Here is a 12653-nt window from a genome sequence, read left to right as displayed (position 1 = left end):
GGCTAGCGGAGGTGGGGGGAGGGTTCCCCGAGGTTTCCCCTTCTCCCTAAAGAACCTGGAGTTTCACGTTATACTGCGTTCACGCTTTGCGGGGTGTACTCACCGGGTGGGAAAGAGCACGAGGCGGCACAAGCTGCCTTTTGTCCCCGCAGCCCTGGGGATCCGGGGGCGTGCGCCGGGGGAGGCAGGCCTTGGGGTTCGTAACCCGGGCCTGAGAGGTTCCGCGGTCTAACCTCTGCACAAAGAGGTCGCGGAGGAAGCGTTTTCACTTTCCTGGGGTTTCAGTGTAGATTGAAGAAGGAAGTAGATTCCCATCAGACTGCATTCCTTTTCAGACCTTTTTTAAGACTTGATTCCGCCGAGCTAGGGCAGACCGGCAACCACGGCATTCAAATGCAGATTTAGGAATTCCCTCAAGGTACTCGGAAATCTAAAGGGGGGGGGGTGGTGAGGAGGCGTGGGAAGCTTTTTCTTTAAACCCATAGCTGACTTTTTTTTTTTTTTTTGAGCTAAGCTAATGTTTCCCCTCTCCTAGCAGGGAACATTCCATATTAATTCCTTGCACAAATGTGTGCTGGCCATAACTAACCTCGGCGCTAGAGCGATTTGTTTTCTCCTCGCGGTGTCGCTAGATCTTCCTGGGCATTCACTGATCTCCTGGCAAGGAGCCGGTCGCTGTAGCGGCCGGGAGCTCCCTGACCCCTTGGCCAGGCTTCGCGGCCCCGGGGGCCTGGCGGGCTGGGGGATGTCCGGCAGCCCGGGGGAAAGTAGGGTCGAGAGTTTCCGCGCGGGAGAAACGAGCGCCGGCGCGAGCGGGCGTGGCCGGGAGCGGAGGGATATCCCCCGCGCCGGGTGCGTGAGCCGCGCGGGTGTCTGCGCCGGGCGGCCTGGGAGAGCGGGGCGCGCGCGCGGGCCGCCGGGCGCTGCCTTGGAGTAGGGGCGCACGGAGAGCGCGGGCAAGCCGCTCGCTGGGACACGATGCAGCGCGGCGGCCCCAGCCAGGCGCCCGGCCGACCTGGACCCCGCCCGGGGGCGCGCTGAGGCGGCGAGGCGCGCGCCCCCGAGAACTCTGTGGCGGCCACTTGGGGCCAACTTTGCTGTAAGTTGGAAGGAGGCCAGAAGGGACCCGGGGACTGTGGGCGAGGGGCGCGGCGGCGCTCGCGGTGCCATCGCCGGCCAATCGGTCGGGCACCTTGCTGCTGAGAGGTTGGAGGGCTTCCACCCGGCTCGGCGTGGGTGGGACGGGGGGACTCCTGCCCGGGAGTGTCCAGCCCAGGATCGTGCCCCGCCGGCTCCTGGGAACGGAATGGAGAGAAAGAGATCCCTCGGATGGGTGGTAGGTGCCCAGCCGCCTGCTCGTTGGGAAAGTTCAGGGCAGCCCCCGGGGGTTCGAGCGGGTGGCGCGGGGGAGGCGGAGAGGCGGGAGCGGGCAATTCGCGACGTGACCTGCCTGGTAATCACCGATCCAAGCGCTTGGATCGGGCGGGCGGGTGGCCGCCCCGGCTCTGGCCCCCGGAGCCATTGCTGGAAATCTGAGCGGCGGCTGCGGCGCGGGGCTCCGGGCGCCCGCGGGGCCGAGAACCTGAGCGCCGGCGCCCGGGAGCTCGGAAACTTCACGCGCGCGCTCCGCGCTCTCTCCCCTCCGGTAACACGCGTGTCTGCTGAGGACCTAGCCGATCTCGCTCCGCGGCTGCTGCTTCCGATTTGCGAGAGATTTCACGGCGTATGTGTGATGGGAGGAGACGCCAGCTACGGAGGGATGAGTTTTTGAAATGGAGTGGCCGGTTTCCTTGGATGGTTTGTACCCTGGCGGGGTGGCGGGGAGTGCTGCCATGAGGTTTGAGTGGTAGCTGGTTGAAGGTAGTTAGAATAGGTGCGGTTGAGAAATCTCCGGACTAAACATTTGCAATTGTGCTGTCAGGGTGTTTCTAGCTTTTTTGGAAGTGAAACTTTAAGGTCTTTTTTTTTTTTTTTTTTTAAGGAAGAGATTCTGCTTCTTTCTTGCGTTTTTTTCCTCTAACTGCTTTCCTCTAGGAAGCTAACTTTCTTTAGTCTCTGAAGATATTTTTGTTCCCACGGATGTGAACTGCGGAGCTTTGAAGACAAGAACGCAATTGTATGCATTAGGAAAGTAAACTCATAAATATTTTCTATGCAGTTAGAGGTTTTTTTTTTTTTTTTTTCCCCTTTCTTTTCGCATGTGTCTGAACTGTGGTTTCATTAAATAGCTTTTGTTAACCAATTCCCTGGTGCCCAGTAGAGGAGGTTTTTTGTTTTGTTTTGTTTTTGGTTTTTAAAAAGCTTGGATATTTACAGTGATTATGAAAATTGGAAAAGATCTGAAATGCAAGTGATCTTCAGTTATTTATGTATTTTTCACAAAAGCCGATTCTTAAGGCTTCATACGTTCAGAGTTAGGTTTCAATAGTTTTAAGAAGATAGCTGCACGTGTTAAAACTGGATGATGGTGCTGTTTTTTCAGTTTACTCTTAGTTGTGCTTCTCCAGCATATCCAGTACTGCAGTTACTCATAAAATCCAAGTACATGGGTGTTTCTCCAGCTGTATAGGTTAATTCTGATGTTTGGCTTTGCCTTCAGTGTTTTCTGACAGCTCTAGTTCCACAAGTGGAACTACCGTCTCCCTTTCTTTTCTATGGGGTTCCCTCGTGGCTCAGAAATTAAAGCGTCTGCCTGCAATGCGGGAGACCTGGGTTCGATCCCTGGGTCAGGAAGATCCCCTGGAGAAGGAAATGGCAACCCACTCCAGTATTCTTGCCTGGAGAATCCCATGGACGGAGGAGCCTGGTGGGCTACAGTCCACGGGGTTGCAAAGAGTCGGACATGACTGAGCGATTTCACTTCACTTCACTTTGACTTTTCTATAGGGCTGCCCTGGTGGCTCAGAATCTGCCTGCAATGCAGGAGACCTGGGTTCCATCCTAGGCTGGGAAGAGCCCCTGGAAAAGGGAATGGCTACCCACTCCAGTATTATTGCTGGAGAATCCCATGGACAGAGGAGCCTGGCGGGGGTATAGTTCATGGGGGTCACAAAGAGTCGGACATGGCTGAGTGACTAACACTTTTCTTTGCTATTTATTTAAGCTTTAAGATGGGTGAAAAGCGCTTAAAACATTCCATAATTTTTAAAAACAGCAATGGATATAATAGGTTTGATCTGAGTAAAGTGTGTGATTGTGTACCTGTTTCTTGAAAAATGAATACCTTAAATGAGCCAAATTCTTTGGCATTCTGAAAGGAAGTAAGATTATTAGAGGACTTCATAAAATATTTCAGGCCTCCTCTATATGTATTCATTTGTGTCTTAATTAGTCACTAAAAGTACTTCTGGTAGCTCAGTGGTAAAGAATCTGCCTGCCAAGACAGAAGACTGCCAGTTTGATCCCTGGGTGGGGGAGATACCCCAGAGGAGGAAATGGCAACGCACTCCAGTATTCTTTCCTGGGAGATCCCATGGACAGAGGAACTTGGCTGGCTGCAGTCCATGGGGTTGCCAAGAGTCGGACATGACTTAGTGACTGAGCGCACGCGCGCGCACACACACACACACACACACACACACACAAGTACTCCTAGTGGGTTCCCACCATGTTAATAGACCATTTAAATCCGTGTTGTGGACAGGTGCCAAAAGAGGACTGTAAAAATGATGTGCAAAGTAATACTGTTTTCCTTGCCCTGGTCCCATGCCTTGCTAGTGTATGTGTTTGGACTTAGCTCCTAAGTCGTCTCCGAAGTAGTCATTTGTTTGAATGCTAGAAGTGAAAGAGATGTTACAGACTTTTTTAACTCTCTTATCCCTGTTTTCCCACCCAAGTTTGGTTGATTTTACATGGAATCAGTAAACTGAATCAAATTAGTGCATTATTATTGCCTTAAATGTCTCCGTGGCTTAATTTGTGGCCTAAAGGACCTGATTTAATAGCAGGAAGCTGGAAGGCTGGGTGTCTATTTAATCTTTATGAGTAGGAAACTGTAATAGGTAAGCTTTCTTTTGACCAAATTACATAGTTGATGAAGCCAAGGTATGTCTTTTTGTCTCAACTAATTGTTCAATTTGCAAGTGTTAGTTTGTCCTTAGGCGCTGGTAAGGAGTGTTTGAAGTGAGCGATGCAGATGATTCATTTAACTAACATCAGTAAGTTGCTGTTTTTTCCTCTTCTCATGTCTGAAAGCAACTTTTTATTTGAAAAATCTATTGAATTAAATGAGGAATCTATTTCACAGCATATAAGTTTTAAAAATCATCTTTAAATCTGAGATTTAATTATATTGGCCAAATTCTGGCTTACCTCGAAAGGTTTATTATATATGTGGAGATACGTCTATAATTAAATGTCTTCTACAGACCACTTAGGAAAATCAGTAATTATTTAATTCTTATTTTCATAGAATGTTCAAGCATAATACTTCATAATAAGCTCACTAATCTGGCGTTGCCCGTAGCCACTTTGGAAGCATTTTGAGGTAGATGGTGACCCCTTTCTGAGCTGCTGGAAGTTAGAGCCTCCTTGAGGGCACCTGTCTGCGGTACTGTTACTGGCCTAGTGGTTGGGCCTGGATTTTCTGTTAGGTTTACAGTGATGGAAGAGTTAATTTCCCATGTTATTCCTCCTTTTATTCCCCCTCCCAGCAGCCTCCCTTCAGTCCTGCCTTCTGTTTTCCATCCCCAAACCTCGTCCGTCTGTCCATTGATGAACCTGAACAACTGTGGATCTCCTCTGTGCCAAACACTGAGCCAGATACAGTAAACAGTGGTGAGCAAAGCAGGTGTCCTCCTCTCAAGAAGCTTACAGTCCAGCAGGGGAGAAGGCCAAATGAACAGTGATCTCCAGCGTGATAAGAGAGACCCATCCGGGTCAGGGTAGTCCGTCATAGCACCTCAGTGAGCTAGGGATCTGGGATTGGGTGGGTGTTAGGCTAGGGTGAAGTCTGCAGGAAGAGGGAATCCAGGGGGGAATGGTTCAGAGAGAGGACATAGATGCAAAGCAAGTTGTAGAAATCTTAGCTGTGAACTTGATTTGTGGTTTGATGAATGGCGAGAAAAAAAGACCAAAGCATACCAGTTCTGGGTTGATAGTGCCACCCATCACCTCCATTTTTACTGAAAAAAAGTATAAAGATGGCTTAAAAGGATTTAGTACGCACCCAGAAATAAACAAGACTTGCCCATTCATTTTTCAGTGTTGAGAATGAAAGCTTTTACAATTACTGTCTGTGGCTATTATAATTTATTAGAAAAATGCAGGGTTTTTCCTGTTTTGAATGTCATCTGGAAGCTGTGAATTGGTTATAGCTGAGTAACAAACAGGCTTTGTAAGACAGACAGTACTCTTTATTGACTCCTGTTAAGTGATTTTAGAGATCATTAAACATTTATTTAATATACAATATCTTCAAAAAGCTAGAATCGTTTACATTCCTTATTGTCTTTTGACAACTTCATGACAGTTCTTTTTGAAAACAGTTATCTTCCTCACTATTGAGACATCTCTAGAAGATGCTTTTAAATTGTGACCCTATTCAAATAGAACAGAAAGCTCTAAATTGCAGTAATAAGTTGAGTTCTAGTGACATTCTCACTGAGGTAGATAGAAGATAGGAGTATAATGAGGGAAAACACAAAATTCTTGAATATTTCTGTGTAATTTTATTATTGTATGTGGGATGGAGAGTCTGCTCCTGCTTTCCTCTTAGAGGGCTGGAATGGCTAATGGTGTGCATAAGAGTTGTGACTTTGAATAATAAATACGCAACATTTAATAGAATGTATGAATTGCATCGTGTTGGGTCCCACCTAGCCCTTGTGAATCTTCACTCAGAAGATTCAGATCTAAATACTAGATCTGCATACTTGATCTAAAACTTAGGCAGTATGTTCTCAGCATGGGGCTGTGGTCTGTTGTGTGAAGCCTGTGTGATCACAGGAATTGACTGAAACACTTTACATGGAAGTCTTGCTGATGAAGAAACATGAACGTGTTAATACCTGACTTCTACCAGTAAAATGATCTTTATTATATATGGATTTTCAGAAATCTGTGCTAAAGATACTTAAGCTTTCGACCTGAGGCCCTTTTCCTTAAAGGCTGAACTAGATAAACATTCTTTGTTTTCACTTTGGAAAATGTACAGAAGAAATCCTGGATTACTGTGTGTTCAAATAGTGTGATCACCTAAATATAAAAAGTGTAGCCTTTGGCTAAAATGGTTTTTGGAGTTTAATTTTCATAAGCATGAGCGCTGGGTAATGTACTTTTTAGATGAAATGGTATTGGTATCTTTCTAAGATTTTTTGTATGTGTGTGTGTGTGTGCGTGCGCTTTCCAGCTTTGCTGTTTGTTTTACCTAGAGTAGTAGCCACAGTTTCTTTGATCATGGCATTTTAAGGTGAAACCTGAGTTCACAGTTCTTGGTTAAATTACAGTTAATCTCTTGGGCTTCCCTGATGTCTCAGTGGTAGAGAATCTGTCTGCCAATGCAGGAGACACAGGAGACATGAGTTCCATTCTTTCTAAGTCAGGAAGATCCTCTGGAGAAGAATACATCTGAAGTGGAATAATACTGGATCCTCCGCTCCAGTATTCTTGCCTGGAAGATCCCATGGATAGAGGAGCCTGGCAGGCTATAGTCCATGGGTTGCAACGAGTCAGACACAACTTAGTGACCAAGCAACAACAATATAAGACTCTCTCTTAGAAAGTGGATTTTTTTTTTTTCTTTCTGATGAAAAGCCTTTCATTTAATAGTTTATTATGATTACAGTGGCATTCTATTAGCCAAGTTTGCAGAGTGAATTCAGGATTTTAAGAGGTCTCTGTTATGAACATGGCCAAAAAAGTTGATTCCAGCTGTGGTGTGTTCCCTGAGAACTGCGGTGGGTGAGTTGTGAAGGGCGGGAGGTGATGGGAATCCAGCTGTGAGGGAACCGTGGGGGGCTGCAGAGGCTGCAGGGGCCGCTGGTCACAGAGATGCTGTGGGGAAAAACCGCTGCAGTGGTTTGACATCTTGAGCCTTCTCCTCGTGCCGTGGGGGTGTCCAGGGCACCGGTGGTGTAGGGATCCGCAGGGCACCAGCCAGTATAGATGGGTCATTTCCAAGTCCTCATGTTAGGATTCAGATGTTCAGAGAGATCTGTTAACTTACCGATGGCATTGTCAACCACTCTTTGTTGCTTCTGCCCCAGTGGCTGGTTCCTCTCGTCTTCTGTCTCCTACATCTTGGAGGACAGCAGGGCTCTGTCCTTGGTTTTCCTTTCTTGTCTGTCGGTGTCCTCTTCGCGGGTGAGCTCATTTAGTTTTCTGCTTTTAAATATATTAATAGCATCTTCCACATTCTGACCACTGTCAGGCTTCTGTCTGCAGGGGTGGGCCTCTCCTGCATGTCTAACTGCCGACTGGAAATCAATTACTTGGATAACAGTTGGCATTTTTGTCCTAACGTGTCCAAAGCTGAACCCCCGATTGTGCTCCCTAACATCTGCTCCTCCCTCAGCTCAGGCTTCCCTCTCTCAGAACCTGAAGCCCACTTCCAGCTCAGCACACAATCTCCAGGATCTTCTTGGATGTCTCCCCCTTTCTCTCCTCCCACCTCTACCCTGAAATGCATCCAGAATGTCTCCCTCCTCCCTACCCCCTCCATGACCACATTTGGGGCAGAGACACCAGGGTCTCTAACCTGTACAGTGTCTACTGCAGTGTCTTCTAACTGGTCTCCCTCCAGCTTTTACCCTGGCCACCCTCCCTTCTTTTGTCCACCCTCATACTTGAGCAGCCCTTTCACTTTGAGTTCAGTTCAGTTGCTCAGTCATGTCTGACTCTTTGCAACCTCGTGGACTGCAGCACACCAGGCCTCCCTGCCCATCACCAACTCTCAGAGTTTACTCACTCATGTCCATTGAGTCGGTGATGCCATCCAATTATCTCATCCTCTGTCATCCCCTTCTCTTCCCGCCTTCAGTCTTTCCCAGCATCAGGGTCTTTTCCAGCGAGTTAGTTGGCATCAGGTGGCCAAAATATTGGCATTTCAGCTTCAGCATCAGTCCTTCCAATGAATATTCAGGACTGATTTCCTTTAGGATTGACTGATTGGATCTCCTTGCAGTCCAAGGGATTCTCAAGAGTCTTTTCTAACACCACAGTTCGAAAGCATCAATTCTTTGGCACTCAGCTTTCTTATTAGTCCAACTCTCATATCCATACATGACTACTGGAAAAACCATAGCTTTGACTAGACAGACTTTTGTTGGCAAAGTCATGTCTCTACTTTTTAATATGCTGTCTAGGTTGGTCATAACCTTTCACTTGAGATTCCAGCATGTCACTCGCCTGTTTTAAGTTTGCTTGTAGTATTAATAGCATCCAAAGTCCTACAAATCACCCTTTATCCATGAAGCCACACTGATCAGAAGAAATGATAAAGACATAATTCGCAGAGGATAGCAGATATCCCTTGCAGAAGAACTCCAAATGATTTATGTAGCAGAACTCTTCTCCTGCTGACTGGTGGACTGCCTAGTGACTTCCTTCCAAAGGGTACAGTAGGGAAAGCGGAGCGAGTCTCCCACTGCAGAGAAAGCAGACAAGCCCTGCATCAGCCCGGTGACCAGGGTCAGCATCAGCACCGAGGCGATGTGATGAACATGGCACTTCACCCCCCCACGCCCCCCTGCTCAACCTCCCCTCAATGCATAGCCCCAGTCTAATCATGCGAAAAACATCCGGCGAATTCCAGTCCAGGGACAGTCTACAAAATACCTGACCAGTACGTCTCAGAACTGTCAAGGTCATGAAAAACAAGGCAAATCAGAGAAACTGTTACAGTCCAGAGGAGTCTGAGACGATATGGTGACTGAATATAACGTGGCTGTCTTGGCTGGGATCCTGGCACAGACAAAGGGCATTGGGACTAGACAGTGACTGCTGCTGCTAAGTCGCTTCAGTCGTGTCCGACTCTGTGCGACCCCGTAGACGGCAGCCCACCAGGCTCCCCCATCCCTGGGATTCTCCAGGCAAGAAGACTGGAGTGGGTTGCCATTTCCTTCTCCAATGCATGAAAGTGAAAAGTGAAAGAGAAGTTGCTCAGACATGTCTGACTCTTAGCGACCCCATGGACTGCAGCCTACCAGACTCCTCCGTCCATGGGATTTTCCAGGCAAGAATACTGGAGTGGGGTGCCATTGCCTTCTCCGAGACAGTGACTAACTGTGTTAATATTAGTTCATTAGTTGTGACAAGTGTACCATCATCAGGTGAGATGTTATCAGTGGGGAAACTGTCTTTGTAATTTTTCTGACAATCTAAAGGTATTGTAAAATGTCGGGCATACTTAAAGAAAGGATCTGCTTTGCTACTCTCCCCTCACCCACTGTGCCAAGCCACCGCCGTCTGTCTCTTTGTGGTTTCTCTAACTAGCACTTCTCTCCCGGACATGACTTTGAGCTCCAGGGGCCATTTGGCACTGTCTGCAGACATCTCTTTTGCTGGGGCTGCAGGGAGGAAAGGCTGTAGGCTTTTAGTTGGGTGGAGAGCAGGCTTAATACCAAAGGATGCCTGGGGCAGCTCTCTGTCCCACAGCCTCTCTTCCCCAGTCAAGAATTATCTGCCCCGAACGTCAATACGGCTGAGGTTGAGAAACTCGCATCATTTTTGTCTTTTCCTTCCATGTTTCTGACTACCGTCTCTATTTGCTTCTACTTTATTTTTCTCCTTAACACTCATCATCAGCCTCTGACAGATTCTTTGTTTCCATGTTTGTTTGACTCTCACCAGGAACTGTACCTTCCGTGAGGAGTTGATAGTTTGGTTCACTTATGTATCAGCTGCTGCTGCTGCTGCTAAGTCGCTTCAGTCGTGTCCGACTCTATGCGATCCCATAGACGGCAGCCCACCAGGCTCCCCCGTCCCTGGGATTCTCCAGGCAAGAACACTGGAGTGGGTTGCCATTTCCTTCTCCAGTGCATGAAAGTGGAAAGTGAAAGTGAAGTCGTTCAGTCGTGTCCAACTCTTAGCGACCCCATGGACTGCAGCCCACCAGGCTCCTCCGTCCATGGGATTTTCCAGGCAAGAGTGCTGGAGTGGGGTGCCAGTGCCTTCTCCTATGTATCAGCAGCATGTAGAATGATTCCCGACGTGGTCGTCCAGCACAGTGGTACGTGCATGCTTGGTACTATCTGACTCTTTGCAACCCCATGACCTGAGCCCACTGGGCTCCTCTGTCCATGAGATTTTTCAGGCAAGAATACTGCAATGAGCTGCTATTTCCTACTCCAGGGGATCAAACCCGAGTCTCCTGTGTCTCCTGCATTGGCAGGCAGATTCTTTATCTGCTGAGCCGTCGGGGAAAATGGGTATGGTAGGTGTTCATTAAAAAGGTGTTGAATGAATCAAATAACAAAAGAAAAGTGAATTCACGATAATGTGTGTATGTGAGTGTGTGTATGTATGTATGTGTGTATATATATATATATATATATATATGTATGTATGTATGCTAAAAATTCACATAGTAAAGTGAAGGTGTAAACATCCCCCCAGCTGCCTATTCTCTAGAAGTTACTGCTGTTAACAGTTTAATTCTTATCCGTTCAGAATTTCTCAATCATTTTTAAGCACATCCATGAACTATGCACGTATTTATCTCCCCTTCCTTTTTGCAAATGTAAATGGGATGGGTTTAGTTTTCCCTGTTACTATATCTAGACTTCTTTACATGTCAGTGTATAGAGTACTGTCTTACTCTTTTTGATGACTCCATAATATTTTATTTGTAGAATTAAGCAAAAGTATTTTGCAGTAGAATCCTGGATTGAGATTTTGTTGTAAAGTGGATACTGTTGATAGTAACATTGTGTTCTAAAATAAAGGTGCTTGTGCAAACATCATCTTTTTAATGGTTTTTTAAAGCATTTTCTTTACATCTTATCCCTGGTTTGTAAATGCCTCAGAATCAGGATCTTTGCCTTTTAAAATAATTCTATGAGTTGTTGAATTCCATGTACCTAGCACAGTCTGGGCTTCCCTGGTAGCTCAGCTGGTAAAGAATCTGCCTGCAATGTAGGAGATGCTGGTTTGATTCCTGGGTCGGGAAGATCCCCTGGAGGAGGGATTGGCCACCCATTCCAGTATTCATGGACTTCCCTCGTGGCTCAGATGGTGAAGAATCGACCTGCAGTGTGGGAGTCCTGGGTTTGATTCCTGGTTGGGAAGATCCCCTGGAGGAGGGCATGGCAGCCCACTCCAGTATTCTTGCCTAGAGAATCCCATGGACAGAGGAGCCTGGCGGGCTGCAGTCCATGGGGTCACAGAGTCGGACACGACTGAGCGACCAAGTGCAGCACAGTAGTCTGTCTGCTTTCGGGTTCTCGATACCTGTAGGTTGAATTCAGTCATCAATCAAAGTTGTCACTTGTTTTGATAAAATCACCAGATTGTTGCATCCTCCTCAAATTTCCCTTGAGTATTAGATCTGTGGACCAAATTAAGAGAGTTTTGGGAAAAGATTGTCTTATTTTGTTTAAATATCAGTTGTTCTAGAGGCCAAAAATCTGTCTGCTTTCCTGACTTGATCTGGTGAGAAGACGCGGTCACTAAAGAACAAGTTAGGCTGCCCGACTTCAACGTGATTCAGTATCAGTTAAGTGTCTAATTGCTTTCAGCATATCAGCTTTTTCCTTTTTTTTCCCTAATGAAATGACTCATGGGGCAAAGTTGGCAGTCGCTGAGTTAAGCTCTGAATTTAAGTTGTCATGCTAATTCCCTGGCTGTTTGGCCAGCCCTCCAGCCTGCTGTTTCTCTCAGCTCAGGGAGCAGTCCCATTTCCCAGGTGTTCATTGGAGAGGTCCTTTTCAGGGCCACAGTCCTGTCCTCTTGTGAAGCTGCCTTGATTTACCAAGTGAATGATGTCGGCCCCTAGGGAAACAGTTGGTCTGAAGGTAGTTGTCCTGCTTCCCAGCCAGGCCCCAGCCCAGTGGTCTTGGCTGCCTTGCTGCTGGTTCAGGGCACCCCTTTCTCAAATGTGCTCTTTCCTCCTGCTTCACCCTTGGGCCCTCTGCAGTGCCTGCTACCTTGCTGATCCGGCCCCTCTACATGTGTTTGCATGTGTTTGTGTTTTGTGTTCAGGGGACAGGTTTTTCAGAGCCCTGAAGACAGTGGGTCCTCTGAGTACTGGTTGTGGGCAGCAGTCATGACACCCCAGTGCTGACGCCAAGATCCGCGTCTCTGGTTGAGAGAGGGCAGGTTCTGTTGGACAGCAAGCTAGTGGTCTTCTCTTTCTGAACAGACTTTTTTTGGCTCAGTTTGTTGGTTCAGAAATGACCTTAGTATTAAACTTGATGATATAATTATTTTAATACCTTAAATAGTTATATAGTGCCAAATGAGATGCTAAACCCTTGTATTATGTAGGGAGTGAACTTAATCATTCTTATAAAGAAATATAATTTCAGGATAAAGTTTGAAATGAGATTGTAAGCTGTCATTATGGGAGGTTATATAGAACCACCATTGACAGTTTTTTTGGTGTTCTGATTTAGTTGTCCGAAGCTTCTCATGCTCAGGATACTGTAATAGTGTTAAGTTCATGAGGTTTTGAGCACTTAATTTACTCTATACAAGGAAATGTAGGCTTCCCTGGT

General features: G+C 46.9%; 1 protein-coding gene across 7 annotated transcripts in view; it reads left to right on the top strand.

The window, feature by feature from the left end:
- FAT1 (FAT atypical cadherin 1) overlaps positions 1-12653 on the top strand; it is a 125663-nt gene that overhangs the window by 2075 nt on the left and 110935 nt on the right. The window contains exon 1 of one of the 7 annotated variants that reach the window (XM_027529944.1): positions 1000-1099. The exons of 5 other annotated variants lie outside the window; for them this stretch is intronic. The gene's annotated coding sequence lies outside the window, so the exon portion shown is untranslated. Of the gene's footprint in view, positions 1-999; positions 1100-1236; positions 1337-12653 lie in introns of those variants that run through there. One more of the 7 variants, XM_027529945.1, reaches the window with a different exon arrangement.

The sequence above is a fragment of the Bos indicus x Bos taurus genome, chromosome 27 (assembly GCF_003369695.1).
Source record: "Bos indicus x Bos taurus breed Angus x Brahman F1 hybrid chromosome 27, Bos_hybrid_MaternalHap_v2.0, whole genome shotgun sequence".
In the NCBI taxonomy this organism is placed as follows: domain Eukaryota; kingdom Metazoa; phylum Chordata; class Mammalia; order Artiodactyla; family Bovidae; genus Bos; species Bos indicus x Bos taurus.
This window is presented reverse-complemented; position numbering and strand designations above follow the sequence as displayed.